Source organism: Pelodiscus sinensis, chromosome 3 (assembly GCF_049634645.1).
Source record: "Pelodiscus sinensis isolate JC-2024 chromosome 3, ASM4963464v1, whole genome shotgun sequence".
NCBI classification, from domain to species: Eukaryota; Metazoa; Chordata; order Testudines; family Trionychidae; genus Pelodiscus; species Pelodiscus sinensis.
In genome coordinates, this window is record NC_134713.1 from 7,715,229 (window position 1) to 7,735,089 (window position 19,861).

Consider the following 19,861-nt stretch of genomic DNA (forward strand, 5'->3'; position numbering starts at 1 on the left):
GCAGATGTAAGGACACAAAGCAAGAAGGGAGAAGGGCTTAGAGTCCTGCAGAACATCTGAGCTTCTACAGATCTCAGCATGCCCACAGGAGGAGAGAATTGAATGCTGACATCCCTAAATCATCAACTTCCTCTGCTACCCCTCCTATTCCCCCACCCATCCTCCCTCTTCTGTCCCCTGTAGCTGCGAACCACCCTCCCGCCCCCACACACAGAAACACACTTCTTCTTCTTTCTCATTTCCCATTTATCCATCTCCTCCTCATAGTGTGAGTGTGTGCAGGCCCACATCCTTATTCCCTCAGTCTTTCGCCCTGCAAGCATTCTCAAGGGGAATTTATTTTATTTTAAAAAACAGTGGCAGTGCATTATATATAGTCAGCTGAGCTCAGATCCCATTTCTCCATAATTATAATAAGAAAAAAAATGGGGAGAGGCAAGTTCATTCTCAGATTTCTCCCCCCAAAACAGCTTTCAAATATCAAACATCATATTTTATAATCTTTGAATAATGTAACCCATTCAACAGCCCTGTATTTCCTCCATTCTTTGTGCTCTGTTCCTCGGGGTGGCCCATTCGCTTTCTATCCTTCCCCTCCAGCATTATAAGGAGATAACCCAATGCACTTTTGACTTTCCAAAGATGGTTGTTGTCCCAATCCTCATTCTTATTATATCATATTTCTGGGTGAAACTTCTCACGGAGTGAAGGCACCAAAATCTTTTGAAGAACTGGCATCATCTTATTTAGTAGAAAGTCCCCTCGGTCCTGGGAAAAATAAAAAAAGAGATCCCAAGGAATCCTTTTTGAAGCACTTGGAACGGAGAAAAATAATCAGGAACTCTGAACATGGATTCACCAAGGGCAAGTCACGCCTCAGCAACCTGATTGCCTTTGATGCCTTCTTTTACGCCAAATCCCTCCAGCCGTGACTCCTGCTTTCCCCTCCCCTGGCTGCCTCTGATACAGTAGTCGAGTAGTGACTCACATTTCCAGTTACCACCTTGAGGGTTGACAGGTTCTTGTCACAGGATCAGGGCCAGTATTTAAATTATTGTATGGTTGGGAATCTGATGTGCACAGTGGAAACTCTCACACTACAAGAACTCTAATATGCTTATACATATATTTTATTAATAGACTTAGAACAGTCAAAAACACCCTAACTTAGACAGATAGACTGGGAATGTAGATCTATATTTCCACATACACCATTCCTAAAGTGTAGTCCATCGTCTTCCTCATCACCATCACCTTCCCTATGGTCACCAAGGGCCATCATTCTGGCACCTCCCAAGGAATACATCTCCGAATCCTCCCACCCCTTGGTTGGGATGGCATTTTTATATATTATGCTGAGGATGTTATGTTTGATACATATTCGATAGAGGACCTTTTCCTATCGCCTTATTTGTATTTACCCCCCTTACTAATGGTGAAATGATTGTTTGTTTTTTTGGTTTTCATATACACCAATTTCCTACCATGGTTCCTTTTGTGGTTTAAATATCACATTTGTCATTTTTGTCCTACCTCAGTTACTCAGTTTGGCTTTAACTGTGTATATCAGGGTTTTCCAAGTCATGATGGGCCTGTTAAGTTTAGGGGTATGCTTGGAAGCCCCTAATGCCATGAAAAGTTGCTTCATCTTACCACTCTTTATCTAGGTGGGAGGGCCCAAATATTTGCTAAATTTCCTTTAGCTCAACATTCAGGAGGTAGGCCATAGGCCTCTTGTGTTACAGTCAAACTGCTTCAGCATAAACCTATTGCATCCTGTTATAATAATCAAATATTTAAACCCTAAGGAAATAAGAAATCTATACGATAGTGTATAGCGAAGCAAGTGGGTTAGCCCTATAGGCTACAACTGGGAAGGGGATTTAGAGGTGAGTAGACAAGGATTGGTGGAGAATAGGTACAGGGACTTCACATTCAGCTTCACATTCTCCCCTTCTGTATATGTGCCTAGACCTGTGCACGTTCTGTCCTTCTTGGGGTCGTGGGTTTGATCCCTCTTCCTTGCCTCCTTATATGAGCTAGGATTTGGGGGCTGGGCCTCTCTGTTTCCCCCTATGTATGCCAAGATCTGGGGGAGGGCTTGGTTCTCAGCAGTTTTGAGGTTTGCTCAACTCAGTGCACAGGCCACTAAGCCAACCTAAATAGAGTATTAACATAGGTCAGGGATGGGGAGCCTCCCTTGCACAGGCCACACGTGGCTCATTGATATTTGCCACCAGGCAGGCCCTCAGGTGGTTTGTTTATCTCATATCCACGGGCACAACACGTTGCAGCTCCTAGTGGCCACAGTTCAGCATTCCGGGATAATGGGAGCTGTGGGAAGCAATGGCCTGGCCTATGATGATTCTACCAGCTCCCATTGTCTGTGAATGGTGAAACGCATCCACTAGAAAGTGCAAAGTTCGGTGCCTGTGGACGTTGTGGAAAACAAACCCTCTAGTGCAGCCCGCCAGCAGCTAAACTTAAAGAGCCACACACAGGGTTCCCCTTTCCTGACATGGGCTTTTTCTCATTGAATTCTTAAGACTTTGGTGACTAGGTGTCTGAAGTGCAGATGTTTGGTTTGACGCAAGTGATATTTATCAGACTGTGCTGCAATCTGTTAATTATCCCTCTTACTCTTTGTACAGCACCAGCAACATCCCTGACCCATTTCAGGGAAATACAATTAACTGGGTCCTACCTGGGAGCAGTTGCACCCCATAAACATCGACTTCCTGGAGCAAAGCCAGTGCAAGCCAATGCTGAGAGTCCCACTGACTTCATTTAGCTTGGGAAAAATGCCCAGTTGCCGAGAGAAGTTGCAAGAATCAGGTCTACCTGGCAAGAGGCATGGAAAGAAGGTTTATTTGTTTAGCAGAAAATGTATCAAGATTTTATATGTATGTAGGACAATTTCCTACTTGTATGCATCCAAACCCAGAGGAGAAGAACACAGCTCAGTACAGGTGTTGGGGCAGAGGAGGAGCAAAGGAATGGTCTGGGGGAGGACGGAATTCCTTCCTCACAACAACCAGAAGCCGTAGTTGAAACATGCTGAGGATGCAATACATCCCCTCATGCAGGTCATTAATAAAGATGTTGAACAAAAATGTCCCTAGAACTGATCCTTGGGGCACTCTCCTTGATAGCGACCACCAACCAGACATCGATCCATTGACCACTATCTGTTGAGGTAGATGATCTGAGCTTTCTGTCTACCTTATAGTCCATTTGTCCAATCCATACTTCTTTAACTTGTTGGCAAGAATACCATGGGGAAAATATTAGAATTTTGCTAAATTCAAGTTATATCATGTCCATTCCCTTCTTCATATCCAGACAACCAGTTACCTCAACATGGAAGGCAATAAAGATGGTAAGGCATGACTTTCCCTTGGTGAATCCATTTTGACAATTCCTGATCATTTTCCTCTTTTCCAAGCGCTTCAAAATGGATTTCTAGAAGATCCCGCCTATGATTTTTCGAATAACTGAGGGAACTAAATAAACTACTAAATAAGACGGTGCCAGTTCTTCAGAAGATTTGGTAGCTTCACTGTGGGACACCAGGATCTGGCACTTTAGCCTGGCCGGCCATTTTACTCTTTGTTCCCTGTTATATTCATATTATACCCAAATGAAACGCTTTACACAACGATCAGCAATAATCTCACAGTAAGTTCATAAGACGGGACTCCTTTATTTCCTGGCTTTCAGACTGATAACAGGCACAAACATAAAAAACAGAGAAAGAGAAAGCAGGCAGTTCCATAAATCAGAAAGATACCACTCATCTCACCATATACTAAGCTATGTGCATGGTGATTGATTCTGCTAATCCCAGAGCACATGATTCCCATCAAAGCATTCTAGCCTTCGAGTATGACTAAGAGAAAATTGAGCATTAAAAGTTTTCACTTACAATTTTCCTACACTTTTCAATACACAGCACTTTCCCCACAGGTGTTGGTGCTGCAAATGGGCGTCCTCCAATTGCTTAATGGAGGATAAGGCTCTTCCCTTAATTAGTCCCTCCCTGGTGATTTCATTACCACACCTAGGTTTGGAAGAAGCAGGAAAATGTTGGTGTCAGTGGTGTGTAAGTGCAAACTGCTGCAGATAAAATGTGAAACACCCTTCTGTGCACATAGAACCAGTCAAACAAAAAACCTTCCTCTTCACCTTCTGCTGCCAGCTGACCACACCTGGGCCACTTTTCACATCTTATTAGAAGTTGAAAAATAAAATAACTGAAATTTGAGATATATTCAGTTGCCCTGATTCCAAATCTTGTATCCCTACGGATACAGTGGAAGTCTAAATATTCTCCTTCCATTCCATGGCTGTGTCTAGACTGGCCAGTTTTTCCGGAAAATCAGCCGCTTTTCCAGAAAAACTTGCCAGCTGTCTACAATGGCCGCTTGAATTTCCGGAAAAGCAGTGACGATCTCATGTAAGATTGTCCGTGTTCTTGCGGAAATACTATGCTGCTCCCATTCGGACAAAACTTTTGCACAAAAGGGCCAGCACCCTTAATTGTGTATCAAAGCAACATTTCAACAGACCAGTCCGTATTCTAACGCTCAGCACCCTATATATAGACAGACTGTCAATCTCCTGTCCACCTCAATGTCTCCTCTATACAGGCACATTGAGTTCCCAGTCAAAATTCAGCTATGAAGATCCTTTACTTTCTTTTTGCTGTCCTCTTCTTGGTGGTGCAACTTAGTGGGCAAGGTAAGTTTTTAATGAAATGTACGATGGCTATGGAAGAATATTTGTAAGTATTTACCTAGATTGCCTAACATCTTGTGTCGTTTCTTCTTCTCAAATACTTCTTTTCTAAAGAGCTCTAGGGTGTGTCTAGACTACATGCCTCCTTCGACGGAGGCATGTAGATTAGCCAGATCGGAAGAGGGAAATGAAGCCGCGATTAAAATAATCGCGGCTTCATTTAAATTTAAATGGCTGCCCCGATCTGCCGATCAGCTGTTTGTCGGCAGATCGGGGCAGTCTGGACGCGATGCGCCGACAAAGAAGCCTTTCTTCATCGGCACAGGTAAGCCTCGTGAAACCAGGTTTTTTTTTTGTGCAAAAGCATCCGTGCCAATCTAGATGCTCTTTTCCGCAAATGCTTTTAACGGAAAAACTTTTCCGTTAAAAGCATTTGCGGAAAATCATGCCAGTCTAGACGTAGCCACTATATTTCATATCTTTTTTTGTCATTTTTTGAAACCTCTCCTATGTGGGAAGAATATCCATGATCTTTCTGTGACCCACAGCACACTAGCCAGCAATCCTGTCAAAGAAGGAAAATAGATTGCTTTGGTAGGATTTATTCCAGACAAAGGCATATTGACTCTCATCTTCCACGTGTTTACAAGATAATGATTTCATAATTAGTTTCATCATCTTTCCAAGAAGTGAAGTGAGGCTGACAAATCAATAATTCTCCTGATCCTGTTTGGTCCCTTTTTAAATGATAGATACAATCTTTTTTCCTTCCCCATTTCTCTGGGTGTTCTAGACTACACCTCTCTGTTGACAGAGAGATTTAGATTAGGCACATCGAAATTGACAATGAAGCACGGATTTAAACCTCATTTTTGAGGACTATAGAATCTTTCAAAAAAGGCTTTATTTTCGACAGATCCGCATCTAGACTGCCGTTTTTTGTTTTTTTCCGAAAAAGCTCCATTTTGAAAAAAAGCAGCGGCCATGTTTATGCTAATGAGGCATGGGATATTTAAATATCTGCTTCATTAGCTATTTCAATGTGCTTGATTTGCATCCCTCTGTCTAGACATAGCCTCTGTGACCTCACTTGTTCACCACAAGGTCTGACATATATTCAGCCATTTTTATTAAAAGTGTTGTTTTCTAATGTACTGTCATATTATTCACAGATTGCACTAGAGTGATGACAGCAAAGCATCATCTCTGGGAATCTGGAAAAAAAGGCCTTGCAATGAAAATCGTGAAGAAAATCCAGAAAGAAGCTCTGTATCCTCCCTTATGACTTCTGTCTTACTGGAATAAAAGCAACTGGTTGTGGTGGTATATTGCAAAAGTGTGTGAGAGTGTTTTCATAGGCACATGGAGCTTGTTTTTCACTGTTCTTTTCTTCTTCCCCCTGTACATTTTGATACAGAGCAATGGGGACGATGGCCGTGTTTTGAAATGTTTGCAAGGTGGACTTGCTAAAAGGGACAGTGACAGAAAACTCCTCCAAGTTCTAAGTCCCCAGACTTTGATGTGGTTATTACATGGCTGTAACAGCAACTGTGTGAGAGAGAAGAGTGGCAGCGTGTCTCTCCCCTTCTCTACCAACTAGTTCATCATTCTCCACAACATTCCCCAGCACTGGTAACCCCCCTGACCTCCTATCTCTCCTCCTCTCCCATCCTGCTAAGTCAGTAGTCGGGAGTGTAGCTGAAGTTGCTCCCTGCTGTCTCTTATCCTGTGCTGCTGGGTTCACATATCCCAAGCCGAACCTCACACATAAGACTGTAACCCAAGCTTCACACTGAGCTAAGCCCCTCATTCCCACAACCCATCTCCACCTGGGACACCTGCCTCTGCTTCGGCCAGACTTCCTCAGCCATGTTCACTCAATGCAGCCCTGCTCCAAAGCAGAGCCCTGCCCCACACACAGCCTAGTCCATGGGGTGCTAGTTACCTTAACTGTGTGTTTTCTGGGTGTCAGATACTCAAATTTCAAATTACCTCCAATCCTCCTTCTCTCCTGCCCCACTTTATCCCAGGTCACATGGAGAGAGAGTGAGAGGGGCTCAGGCAGGCCAGGAGTAGCAGGGATCTGGAGATGGGAGGACACCTAGCAGGCAGGGAGAAGGGCTTGGAGTCCTGCAGAGCATCTGAGCTTCTGTAGATCACAGCATGCCCACGAGAGCAGAGAATTGAATGCTGGCATCCCTCCATTGACCCTAACTCCTCAACTAACTCTGCTACCCCTCCTATTTGGTTTTTTCACATACATCAATTTCTTACCCTAGCCTCTTTTGTGGTTTATATAGCACATTTGTTATTTTTGTCCTACCCCAGTTATTCAGTCTGGTCTTAATTGGATATTTCAGGGTTTTCCAAGTTATGATGGCCATGTTAAGTTTGGGGGTATGCTTGTGTAACCCATACACCTGGGCTACGTCTAGACTGGCCTCTATTCCGAAATAGCCATGCTAATTTTAAACTTGGGAATAGGGAAATCTGCGGGGGATTTAAATATCCCCCGCGGGATTTAAATAAATATGGCCGCCGCTTTTTTTCCGGCTTGGGGAAAAGCTGGAAAAAAGCGTCCAGACTGGCCCGATCCTCCGGAATAAAGCCCTATTCTGGAGGATCTCTTATTCCTACCTGAAAATACTTTCAGGTAGGAATAAGAGATCCTCCAGAATAGGGCTTTATTCCGGAAGATCGGGCCAGTCTAGACGCTTTTTTCCGGCTTTTCCGGCTTGGGGAAAGTACTTTCAGGTAGGAATAAGAGATCCTCCAGAATAGGGCTTTATTCCGGAGGATCGGGCCAGTCTAGACGCTTTTTTCTGGCTTTTCCCCAAGATCTCGGTAAGTTTTTCTCCTTTTTGGGGGGGTCTGATCCCTCTCCCTTCCCTCCTTATATGAGCTAGGATTTGAGGGCTGAGCTCCACTGTTTCTCCCTAAGTGTGTGCCAAGGTCTCAGGGAGGGATCAGTTCTCAGCAGTTTTGGGATTTGCTCAACTCAGTGCGCATGGGTTACATACAACTGAGCCACCTAAATACAGTGTGAACATAGGTCAGGGATGGGGAGTCTCCCTTGCACCTACCACACGTGGTTCATCGGGGTTAGCCGCTGGGCTGGCCCTCAGATGCTTTATCTATCTGATATCCACAGGCGCAGCTCCTACTGGCCACGGTTCAACATTCCCGGCCAATGGGAGCTGTGGGAAGCGGTGGCCTGGCCCATGATACTTCTCCCTGCTCCCATTGTCTGTGAATGGTGAACTGCACCCACTGGAAGCTGTGGGGTTCGGTAGCGTCACTCTGTGAGAGGGGTCACCCGGACCTTTGAGATAATAAGAATGGGGGTTGGGACACCAACCATCTTCTGGGAAGTCAAAAATGCATTGGATTATCTCCTCATAACACTGAAGGGGAAGGAGAGAAAGTGAATGGGCCACCCTTGAAGAGCAGAGCACAAAGAAAGGAGGAAACGAAAGGTTGAATGCATTGCATCATGTAGGACCTATATGAAAGATTAGGTTTGAAAGACTGGAAGGAGAATATTTAGATCTCCTCTGTATCCCTGAGGATTAGATATTTGGATTCAGGGTAACCTAATATATCTTACATTTCAGTTGTTATTTTCCAGCTTCCAGTTGGATGTGAAAAGAGGTCCAGGTGTGGTTAGTTAGAATATTAGGCACAGAAGGGTGTTTCACATTTTATCTGGAGCAGTTTGCACATTCACACCACTGACACCCACATTCTCCTGCTTCTCCCAACCCCAGGCGTGGTCATCAGTTCAACAGGCAAGGACTAATTAAGAAAAGATCTTTGTATTCCATTAAGCAATTGCAGGAAGGCCATTCGCAGCATCAACACCTGTGGGGAAAGCATTGTTTATTGAAAATAGTAAGCTAAAAATTTCAAAGTTCAGGGTTTTCTCATAGTCATACTTGTAGGCCAGTGGGCTTTGAAGAGAATCATGTGCGCTACGTTTAGCAAAATCAATGACCATGCAGATAGCCTAGTATACTGTGAGATAAATTGCATCTTTCTAATTTATGAAGCAACCTGCTTTTTCTCTCTCTGTTTTTATGTTTCTGCCTGTTATCAGTCAATTTCACAAGAAATAAAGGAGTTGTAGCCTACAAATTTACTGTGAGATTATTGCTACTATTGTGTAAATCATGCTCTTTGAGTATAATCTGAACACAACAGGGAAAGAAGAGTAAAATGGCCAGCCTGGATGATGTGCCAGATCCTCATGTCCCACATGGGTCTGGAATCATTAAGTGATCCCACACAATGGAGCCTGGGGCTCTGGCCACCACCTCTGCTATGGTATCAACTGTTGCCTTAAAAAGAGCTGCCGATACCTGTGTTTCCCATCATTCTGCCTGCAACAAGCAAAGGACAGAGCCCTGCAGAAGTTCTAGTTATTTGCTCAGCAGCAGGTGGAGTAAAGCTATGGTTGGGTCTACCCACCGTTTCCGTCAGGGCAGTGACCGACAGAGAAGCTGTGTGACTATGGTTAAAACAGAGGAGGCTGTAGTGAGATGAAGGCCTGAAACGTAAGCCCATGTAGCACAGGCCTGGTTTGAGGCCTGAGGCCTAGCTAACAATGGACAAAACATGGCTAACATAAAGCAAAGCTAAGCTGTGAGCAAGAGATAGGCCCCTGCTCACAGAACTTGGCACGGATAGGGCTGAGAGAGCAAAACACTAATTGGTAATAGGCCCAGGTGCAGAATAATAATTGGAACTGGTCATAGTTGAAAGCACATGGTACCACCAGCTCATGAAAAAAGACCTTGGTATCCATTCCCCACAGATACAGACTCAGGTTCAGGAAAGGGTCTAAAATGAGAGCCTGATGGATACAGATGATATAATCAAACCACAAGGTGCAGGGTGATGGGTGATATCTAAGTAGTGTCAGAGGGTGGTAACCTGACAACATCAGGGGTGATGTGTAACTTGTTTGTACCTATATATAAAGTGGTGTCTTGGGTAACAGGCTTTGAATGACCTAGAGGCAATAGAAACTTCCGACTGATTGACTCATTCCATTGTTACAGGCTGTGTCTACATTGGCACCCCTTTCCGGAAAAGGGATGCTAATGAGACACTTCGGAATAGCAAAATCCATGGCGGATTTAAATATCCCCCGCGGTATTTGCATTAACACGGCTGCCGCTTTTTTCCGGCTTGGGGTTTTGCTGGAGAAAAGCGCCAGTCTAGACGGGATCTTGCGGAAAATAAGCCCTAAGTAGGAATAAGGGATCTTCCGGAAAAGGGCTTATTTTCCGCAAGATCCCATCTAGACTGGCGCTTTTCTCTGGCAAAACCCCAAGCCGGAAAAAAGCGGCAGCCATGTTAATGCAAATGCCGCGGGGGATATTTAAATCCCCCGCGGATTTTGCTATTCCGAAGTGTCTCATTAGCATCCCTTTTCTGGAAAGGGGTGCCAATGTAGACACAGCCACAGGGTACATGTGCGTAGAGGTTCAGTAGAGTCTACTGACAACTATTACTGTACTTCTCTTAATAATAAACCTGGCCAGGCAACTTTGATCCATATCTGTTTTGTGGTTTTGGGGGGCTATCTTGGGGTCTGCTGTGGAAACTAAGTGCACAAGTTGACACGACACACATCATTGAGGTTCAAATGCGACCGGTGGTAGATACACACACACACACAAGCAGCCTTCTGCTTATCATCATCGACAGAGCCAGAGACCTGTGAAGATGCCTCGGCAGTAAATCCCAACTGAATGCACAGTCTACACTGGCCTAGCAAGACTTTGTATTATATCTAGGGTCACCAGATGTCCCAATATTATGGGAACTGACCTGATATTAGCATTTATGCATTATATCAGCGTTTCCCAAAGTGTAGCCCGTGGCCCAGTACCGGTCCTTAGAAAAAAAATACCGGTTCCTAGAACAGTTTTCGTGCACAATTCTTGGGAGAGAGCCTGCCACCACAGTGTCTCTGCCGGGCATGCTCCCTAGTGGCGGGGCTAGATCCAGTGGGTGCTAGGACCCAGGGAGAAGGCTGGGCGCCATGTGCACCGATGCACAACGCCCAGCACCAGACGCAGTTGGAGGCGCCGGCACCAGCCGAAAAAGCGGCTGGGATTGGGGCCAGGAGAGGGGGCAGAACAACCCACCGAACAGGTAGGGCCTGCAACACACCCCAGGGCAGGGTGCGACCTGCGGTTACACCCACAAACGCAGGCAGGACTGGGGGAGAGGACACGGGGCTATTTACCTGACCTCCAGGGCCCATACGATCCGAGTCACCCGGCACGCCTGAGAAGGATCTTCTAACCTTACCGGTCCCAAACAGGGGTGAAGTAGACACGTTGGGGTGGGGTCGGGAAACCGCCCAGGACAGCCGACTGGGCCCACTCCTGTTGGCACTGGGGGCTTTAGGAAGAACAGAAATCATTTATTTGCATATTAATAATTTGATTAGTGAATATGCAAATATGCAAATAAATGTTACCAGTCCTCCAAAAGCTTGCAAATGGGTTTACTGGTTCCCAGTATCAAAAAGATTGGGAACCACTGCTTTATATAATCACTACTCCCACTCTCTCCCCTTGAAAATGAAGTGTCTCAATTTTTCACTTATTGGGAAATTTAGAGAATTAAAATGGTTAGACTGAGATGCTTAGGAAATTTATAAGCCAAGGATATTACCATTTCTCAAGCAATAAAGATGAAAAATGTAATCAATTTGAAGTCTTATCGCAGTTTTGTTGCCGAGGCAAACTTTATCCTAGCTCTATACTATGCTAGGCAGGAGATTTTGATAACAATTTCTCACTATAGCAACTTCATTGCAGCTTCTTATAGACTCATAGACTTTAAGGTCAGAAGGGACCATTATTCTCATCTAGTCTGAAGCCCTGCACAATGCAGGCCACAGAATCTCACCCACCCACTTCTCCATTTCTAGTTAAGCATTTTTGCTGGCAGAATTATAGGTCTATCCGTAGTAGTTCATCCAAAAAATAAAAAACATAAAATTAGAAATTTAGACAAGTCGTTTAATTCCCAAGATTGATAATTTAATTAATCATCGCACGCTGTACCCAAATATCAAATGCAGATAATGCAAATTTCTTGCATTTTCTTGACGTGTCGAAGTAAGTGTTGACGTAAGTAGGTAGGAAAACTGTCAGTATGAGGAAATATTTTTCACTCTTAGCAACAGAAATGGAGTTATTTTCACATTTATTTTCCTGGTACAGGTCTAAGGAATGTCTTCAGACCTTTTAGTACCTGGAATTCACGTGCTGAGACCTAATATAAGGATATGTCATGATCTAGAATATATGGATTTACACACACGCAAAAGAGGGAGAGAGAGATAAAGGCTATGGCTATTCTAGACAACTTAAAGCAGTTGCTCTAAGACAAAGAGGGAGAGCTTGCCCATCAGCTTAATTACTCCATGCCCAGTGAGTGGTAGTAGCAATGCTGATGGGAAAAACTATCCATACTTGTGCTTAGGTCAGTGTAACTTAGGTTGAGAGGGTTCACACTTCTGAGTGACATAAGTTAAACCAGAATAAGGGATAGTGAAGATATAGCCCAAAGTGCCAGAAACAAGCAAGGTAGCAAGATGATTAACTGGAATACACTTTCATATGACGTGTATAGAACTTTTTATGAGTGAGCAAGATTGCCTTAGGAATGTAACTTTGGAAAGCTCACTTTCTGCTTATAGTTAATATGACATCGCAGTGTGGGACTACTCTTCAGAAACTGGTGTTACGTAGGATTTTTTCCTGTATCGTGTTAATAAACCTGGCTGACACTGCCTCTTTGGTCTCTTGAGTATATTTTATAACAAAATAATGAGTCAAAAAGTGGTCAAAGAATGTTTATAATTGTTACGGTCAGCCAGAGGCCAACTAGCCAAAACCTCATTCTAGGAACCTCATTGTCTAGGAAGGAGTACAGCAGAAGGGGAGCTAGGGGTAATAGTGGACCACATGCTGAATATGAGTCAGCAGTGTGATGCTGTTGCAAAAAAAGCAAACATGATTCTGGGATGCATTAATAGGTGTGTTGTGAGCAAGACACGAGAAGTCATTCTTCCGCTCTACTCTGCGCTGGTTAGGCCTCAGTTGGAGTATTGTGTGCAGTTCTGGGCACCGCATTTCAAGAAAGATGTGGAGAAATTGGAGAGGGTCCAGAGAAGAGCAACAAGAATGATTAAAGGTCTAGAAAACATGACCTATGAAGCCAGGCTGAAAGAACTGGGTTTGTTTAGTTTAGAAAAGACTGAGGGGGGACATAATTGCCATTTTCAGGTATCTAAAAGGGTGTCATAAGAAGGAGGGAGAAAACTTGTTCATCTTAGCCTCTGAGGATAGAACAAGAAGCAATGGGCTTAAACTGCAGCAAGGGAGGTTTAGGTTGGACATTAGGAAAAAGTTCCTAACTGTCAGGGTGGTCAAACACTGGAATAAATTGCCCAGGGAGGTTGTGGAATCCCCATCTCTGGAGATATTTAAGAGTAGGTTACATAAATGTCTATCAGGGATGGTCTAGACAGTACTTTGTCCTGCCATGGGGGCAGGGGACTGAACTCAATGACTTCTCGAGGTCCCTTCCAGTCCTAGTATTCTATGATTCTATGATTTATTCACATAGAGCAGTAGAGGGTCACACAACTCGGCTGCGTCTAGACTGGCATGATTTTCCGGAAATGCTTTTACCGGAAAAGTTTTCCGTTAAAAGCATTTTTGGAACAGAGAATCTAGATTGGAATGGACGCTTTTCCGCAAAAGCACTTTTTGCGGAAAAGCATCTGTGTCAATCTAGACGTGCTTTTCCGCAAAAAAGCCCCTATCGCCATTTTTGCGATCGGGGCTTTTTCGGGGAAAACAAATCTGAGCTGTCTACACTGGCCCTTTTGCTCAAAAGCTTTGTGCAAAAGGGACTTTTGCTTGAACGGGAGCAGAATAGTATTTCCACAAGAGCACTGATTTCTTACAGTAGGAGTCAGTGCTTTTGCGGAAATTCAAGCGGCCAGTGTAGACAGCTGACAAGTTTTTTCAGAAAAGCGGCTGATTTTCCAGAAAAACTGGCCAGTCTAGACACAGCCCTCGAGTTCCTGGAGGGGAATTACACTGAGTATGCAGTAAAATTATAGTGTTTATGAACCTGTGTAGCCAGCCAGGCCAAAGGATGTTAGAGGTGACCAGACATTTCCTGTATGCATAAGAGATGCTACTATGATTTTTAATTATAAGCCCTTCTCTAGTAAGATGCCTTTTTAATAATAACCAGTTTTATAAAGATTGAATGATAAAGTGCTTGTGGCAAAACTTCATTGCACTAGGAATTCCTGTATGAAAAGCCAAATCTAAATTGTAATGCAAAGATTAAAGTTCTTTTATTGGCTAAATGCCATACACAGAATTAAAAAAAAAAAGAGGCAAATGGCAAATGCTGTTTAAAAATCTTAAAGCCACAATGAATATAAGTGAGAAGATGGAGATACCAAAATCCTTTGTTGTATAATTTGTGAATAGTCTTGTTGGGTCTTCCTTCAGGCTTGATATTGTAAATAATCTTAATTCTTATGGTCATCTGTGTGTGGATGGAAAAGTTAAAAAAAGGTAAAGAATGGGAACAAAATGGTATTGAAATTCATTGCCTCACTTATTTAGCACTTGCAGAGATACATAGGTCTGTAACTCAAGCAAGTTGGAGTAGAGAGTTGAAGATGTGTATGTCTTATTTAAATGCTTGTACTTTTCAATAATTCAGTGTTATTTTTCTGACATTTTTTATTTTGGATTTCATGAAAAAAGTATTGTTGTTATTATTATTAGTAGTAAATGTTTTGAAATGGAAATTCCATCTCTATAAACTCTTATTATTCACTGGGTTTTACCAAAAAAAGGGGGGCGGCTTTAGTCAATTTAGCTTCCAATAACATTTTATTCAAGTTTTCAAATCTTAGTATTCATTTAGCTGTGCAGAAGAGGGCACTACTCAGAATTTATCAGTGTTATCTCTTTTCTGTTAAGGTTTATTAAGAAGCTATTTTATTGCAAGTTCAACCTATTTTTCTGGCTCATCTCGCTTGTGTCTCTTTCAACATTCATTCGGTTAGGTCAATTTGGCAAAATACTTGCTTTGGTGATTCTGTCTTGTTTTTGTTTGGTTTTATGGAAAGCAATCCCATTCCAGGCATATCCCATTTTCTTGGCACAACCTAACCGTTATGTTGCTTTACGTTATGTGGCTGGTTTCGGCTAAACTCCTGGGTCCTGTGCTTCCTGATGGGTCTTTGTGTGCACCTCAGAGGCTCGCGGTGTCCCTATCACTTCCAAGTCAGGCAAGGGTAGGCCGCTACCAGAACCCTTTTCATCGTTGGCCAGTTCAGATTTTTTGGAGGTCAGTTCCTCCGCTTAGTCTACAGGGTCGTCCCTGTTTCATACTGACAGCCCACCCATCAGGAGGAGGGTTAGGGGGAACCCTGTTCCACCCACTTGCTCTGGGTTCTGGCCCAAGGCCCTACGGGGGTGGGGTGTGCAATCCCAAGTGAGCTGTGAGGCCTGGCCCTTGCCCCACTGAACATCGGCCCATCCCTGGGCCACTTCCCCAACGCTTCCCAGATACCTCCTCCCCGATGCCTTGGAACAGTCCTTGATTGGCTGCTTTGGGTCTGTCTCCTGGGCTGGGCTGGGCTTGCTCTGTGACCAGGGCTGGCCCGAGCCCTTTTGGCACCCTGGGCCCGGGCGTGCAGCACCGCCTCTGGGCACAAGGTGCACGCGCACACCGGCCACGGCTGCTGGCGCAAAGCCTGGGACCGACCCCTGGGGCGTACGGCGCATGCGCTGCCCAGCCCGGCTCGGCCAGCACTACTGGCGCACGTGCAGGGCCCCGCAGCCGTGGGGGGAAGGGCGCTGCTGGCCAGCACTGCAGGGCCGGGCATGTGGCTCCTGATGGAAGTTGTAAGGGACACCATGCGCCCCTTACAGCTGCCATCAGGTGCCACCCGTCGGTTGGTGCCCTGGGCAGCTGCCCGGTTCTCCCATGCCTCCGTCAGGCCCTGTCTGTGACCCTCTCTTCTGGTCTATCCCTTTTCTCCTCCCCCATCCCAAGCCTTGCCTGAGGGAGGGTTTTTATGGTGGGCCTATCAGCCTTAATTGGCAGCAGGTGTGTGCCTCAGAGGCTCGCAGTGTCCCTATCACTTCCGAGTGAGGCAAGGGTAGCCCGCTACCAGAGCCCTTTTCATCATTGGCCAGTTCAGGGTTTTTGGAGGTCAGTTCCTCCGATTAGTCTACAGGGTCTCCCCTGTTTCATACTAGCAGCCCACCAGTCAGGAGGAGGGTTGGGGGGAACCCGATCCCACCCACTTGCTCCGGGTTCCGGCCCAAGGCCCTATGGGGGTGGTAGCTGTAACCCTAAGTGAGCTCAAGAACACATATTCCTGCGCATCCAGAAATATAATCTATGCTATCATGTGCCGAAAGTGTCCGTCTGCTATGTACATTGGACAAACATCTCAGACACTTCGCCAAAGGATTAATGCCCACAAAACAGATATCAGACAAGATCACAAAGAGAAAACAGTTTCTTGCCACTTTAACCAGAAAGGACACTCTCTAAGGGTACGTCTACACTACAGCGCTAGTTCGAACTAACTTAGTTCGAATTAGTTAATTCGAACTAAGCTAGTTCGAACTAACGCATCTAGAACTAAAAACTAGTTCGAACTAGCGTTTTGCTAGTTCGAACTAGTAAGTCCACATTGAGTGGACTCTGAACAGGGCTTAATGATGGCCGGAAGCAGTGCCGGCAGGGCATAAAAGGAGGACTTAGAGCATGGAGATACTGTCTCAGGCTAGCCGAGGGCTGCGCTTAAAGGGTCCCGACCCCCACCCCGGACACACAGTTCTAAGGGGTGCCCCGCTTGCAAAGAAGTTCTGGCTTGGAGTGCCCTGAGTGCCCACACTGGGCACATCACACCACTCGGCCATCAGCCCGGCTGCACTTGCCGCAGGCTGCCATCTGGGGAGAGGGAGTAATTGGGGGGCTGCAGGAGATCTTCCACCCCCAGAAGCCCGCAGAGCCAGCCCAGTCCTCCCCATCGGGGGCTCGTACCCCATTCCTCCCTCACCTCCTTCCACTTGCCCTTCCCTAGCCCCCCTTCTTATTGATGTACAAAATAAAGATAACGTTTCTTCCAACATTGACTCTGTCTTTATTGAAAAAAACTGGGGGAGACTGGGAAAAGGAGGTGGGAGAGGGGAAGAGAAAGGCTGGGAGAGGGGAGGGCAACTAACATGATCAGGGGTTGGGAACAGGTCCCAGATGAAGAGAGGCTACAGAGACTGGGACTGTTCAGCTTAGAAAAGAGGAGACGGAGGGGGGACAGGATAGAGGTCTCTAAAAGCAGGGGTTGGGTGGAGAGGGTGCATTCAGAAAAGTTCTTCCTGAGTTCCCATAAAGAAGGACTAGAGGACACCAAAGGAAAGGAATGGGTAGCAGGCTTGAAACTAGTAAGAGAAAGTTGTTGTTCTTCCCAAAGCAAATAGTTAACCTGTGGAACTCCTTGCTGCAGGAGGCTGTGAAGGCTACAACTAGAACAGAGTTTAAAGGGAAGTGAGATCAAGTGATGGAGGTTGGGTCCATGGAGTCCTATTAGCCAGAGGGTAGGAGTGGTGTCCCTGCCCAAAGTTTGTGGAAGGCTGGAGAGGGATGGCACGAGACAAATGGCTTGGTCATTGTCTTCGGTCCATCCCCTCCAGGGTCCCTAGGGTTGGCCGCTGTCGGCAGACAGGCTACTGGGCTAGATGGACCTTTGGTCTGACCCAGGACGGCCATTGTAAGCTCAGGGCTCAGTGTCGGGGGTCTCAGTGGACCCCCTTGATTTTCATGCACACCTGGTCCTGGGTGGCCAGGCTGGCAGCTCTCCTGCCCTAGACGGCCACTTTCCTGTGCCTAGTGCGGAGATCGTGGACGAGGTCCACGATGTCCGCACTAGCCCAGGAAGGTGCCCGCCTCTTGCGGTCCAGGGCAAGCTCCCGGGAGCCGCCAGCCTGGTCCCGGCAAGAGGGGGTGGGCTGGGGGGCATCGGGTGGGTGGCTCTGTGCCGTGCCAGGTGCAGGGTCTGCTAGCTGGGTGCTGGCAGGCTTGCACCTGGCACGGGCACCGTAGCCAGCCCGTGCCCCTTTAAGGGGTCCGGGGCCGGGAGGGGGGCATAGAGTTTCCCTGGTGTTGGCGAGAGTGGCCACCAGGGAAACCTGGGGAGGGCTAGCCTCCCACTAGTTCGAACTAAAGGGCTACACAGCCCTTAGTTCGAACTAGCTAGTTCGAACTAGGCGTTAGTCCTCGTAAAATGAGGTTTACCTAGTTCGAACTAAGCGCTCCGCTAGTTCGATTCAAATTCGAACTAGCGGAGCGCTAGTGTAGCACCTATTAAAGTTAGTTCGAACTAACGTCCGTTAGTTCGAACTAACTTTGTAGTGTAGACATACCCTAAATGACTTAGCCACCTGCATTCTGCTACAAAGACCTTTTACATCTGCACTTGAAAGGGAATCCTCTGAACTGTCATTCATGTTAAAATTCGACACTTGCCAACAAGGACTTAACAAGACTTTGAACTTTCTCACCCATTACCAAGACAGTTTCCCCAATTATCACCTGTAATACCATTAACTCACAAACATCCCACTCTCCCTACCTTTAATATCAGCAATTCACAGACACTTACCTTCCTTCCTCCCCCTTCCCACCCTCCCGCATCCCCCTTCTGTTCTGCAATGTGATTTGTCCTTTTCATATTTGTTCATTTTTTTTAATTGTATCCTTTGGTATATATGGTTGTGACTACTTTCTTCCACTATTTGATCTGAGGAAGTGGGTCTGGCCCACGAAAGCTCATCATCTAATAAACCATCTTGTTAGTCTTTAAAGTGCTACATTGTCCTGCATTTTGCTTCAACTACCCCAGACTAACACGGCTACATTTCTATCACCACCCTAAGTGAGCTGTGAGGCCTGTCCCTTGCCCCACTGACCAGAGGCCCCTCCCTGGGCCACTTCCCCAACGCTTCCTAGATACCTCCTCCCCGATGCCTTGGAACAGTCCTTGATTGCTGGCTGACTTGGGTCTGTCTCCTGAGCTGGGTTGGGCATGCTCTGTTCTGCCTCCCCTCTCCTCTGTCTGTCCCTTTTCTCCTTCCTCCCACCAGCCTTGCCTGAGGGAGAGTTTTTATGGTGGGCCCATCAGCCTTAACTGGCAGCGGGTGTTTTAATTAGCCTCCCTTTCAGGCTGACGCCATATGGACTTCAGGTGTTGCCTTGGCTGGACCGCAGTCTCTGGCAGCCTATTCCGGGAACATAAAACCACATATCCAGCTCCCCATGCATCTGTCTTCCACCAGGCTTTTGCAGCCCCCTGCTCTCAGGCTGCCACAGTTAAGATAAGAAGAATCTATTTACTGATTTTGGTGTTCTAGCTCTTACCATTTGGAGGAGTTCTTGACCAAACAGACAAACTCTCTAAAATATATAGTAGTTTAGCACATAAAGGAAGAAAGCTGGCAAAGAACTTAAAATCAGAATAAAACCAAGAAGGCAAAAGTAAAACCACCGGTGGGAGTACAAGCAAAGTAAATATTCCCGATACTTACAATACACAAGAAATGAAGGGAGACTGGGAGATTGTCAGGAAAGATGCAGCCAGCAGATGCAAAATGGGTTTTGCAACCACTGGATAACGATCTTAAAAATGCACATGGAGTTGCCCAGAAACAGAAAACAAAGAAGGGATCTTTCATAATCAATTTACTAGGCAGACAAAACCAACCGGTCTAGGGGGACAAATTCAGGTTTTGTGGGAACATGCAGCAACTTGCACTCTCATTTCAGAGCTGGGATGTTTTTATTCCGGTTTCCAGCCGTGCCTGCTCAAACCTAAAGAACCACCCTTCCTGCTCAGAACTAATAATATAACCCTTTTCAAATATTTTTTGATACAGGTTAAGCTGTTCCTTTCTGTCCTTTTGCATTTCACTATACTTGCTGCTGGTACCTGCTCTTTCAAATGAACTCATCGAGTTAATGTTTCTCACTTGGCTCATAGATCTGCCCACTT

General features: G+C 45.7%; 1 long non-coding RNA gene across 2 annotated transcripts in view; it reads right to left on the bottom strand.

Moving 5' to 3' along the window:
* Positions 1–19,652, bottom strand: part of LOC112545314 (uncharacterized) — a 29,707-nt gene extending 10,055 nt beyond the window's left edge. The window contains exons 1-4 of one of the 2 annotated variants that reach the window (XR_012902450.1): positions 19,398–19,652; positions 10,994–11,151; positions 2,705–2,841; positions 9–768 (exon numbers count right to left, since the gene is read on the bottom strand). This is a non-coding gene — a long non-coding RNA (uncharacterized LOC112545314). Of the gene's footprint in view, positions 1–8; positions 769–2,704; positions 2,842–10,993; positions 11,152–19,397 lie in introns of those variants that run through there. The other variant, XR_012902449.1, reaches the window with a different exon arrangement.
* Between the last annotated feature and the right edge of the window lie 209 nt (positions 19,653–19,861).